Below are 815 nucleotides of genomic sequence, written 5' to 3' on the forward strand. Positions count from 1 at the left end.
GATTAGTAAAAGTTTGGAAAAGATCATAAGTGATCAAAGACACTCAATAGACCGAAGAAGTCTTGGCTATTCACAAAACCATGTTTCTAATAAGCAAAGTGTCCCAACTAAGATAAACATTGAAAAATAAGATATCCATGTTTTTAAAAATAGTAAAAATAAATCTAGGATACATGATCAACAACCCACATGTACATATTGCAAGAACCTTGGACATACACCAAATACGTGTAAAATTAGAAAATATGGTGTACCCCTAGGTCATTTTAAATGGGTTGAGAAAGGAACTAACTATGTAGGACCCAAAGAATATTGGGTACCTAATAAAACTTAAACTGTTTGGTAGGAAAATTTGAGAGTCGCCTACAACTTATGGTACTTGAATAGTGGCTGCTCAAAACACATGACGGGCGGTAAAAAGAAGTTCTCTGTCCTCACTCCAAGGGACAAATGATATGTCACTTACGGTGATAACAAGGGAAAATTTCTTGGAGTTGGTAGAATCGGCAAGCCACCCTCAACAACTATAGAAGGTGTACTATATGATGAAGGACTCAAACACAACCTTCTAAGCATAAGTCAATTATGTGACAAAGGCTTCCATGTGGCATTCTACCCAGATAAGTGCATCATTGAAAGTAAGAATTCTCAAAACTCTAAACTTGTTGCTCAAAGGATAAATAATATATATATGAATGACATAGATTCATCTTTGCCAATAACATGTTTAGTTGCAAATGATAATCATGATTCATGGTTATGGCATAGGAGAATTGCTCATATACATATGGACCATTTGAATAAACTTATTAAGA

Source organism: Lupinus angustifolius, chromosome LG12 (genome assembly GCF_001865875.1).
Source record: "Lupinus angustifolius cultivar Tanjil chromosome LG12, LupAngTanjil_v1.0, whole genome shotgun sequence".
Classification (NCBI taxonomy): Eukaryota; Viridiplantae; Streptophyta; class Magnoliopsida; order Fabales; family Fabaceae; genus Lupinus; species Lupinus angustifolius.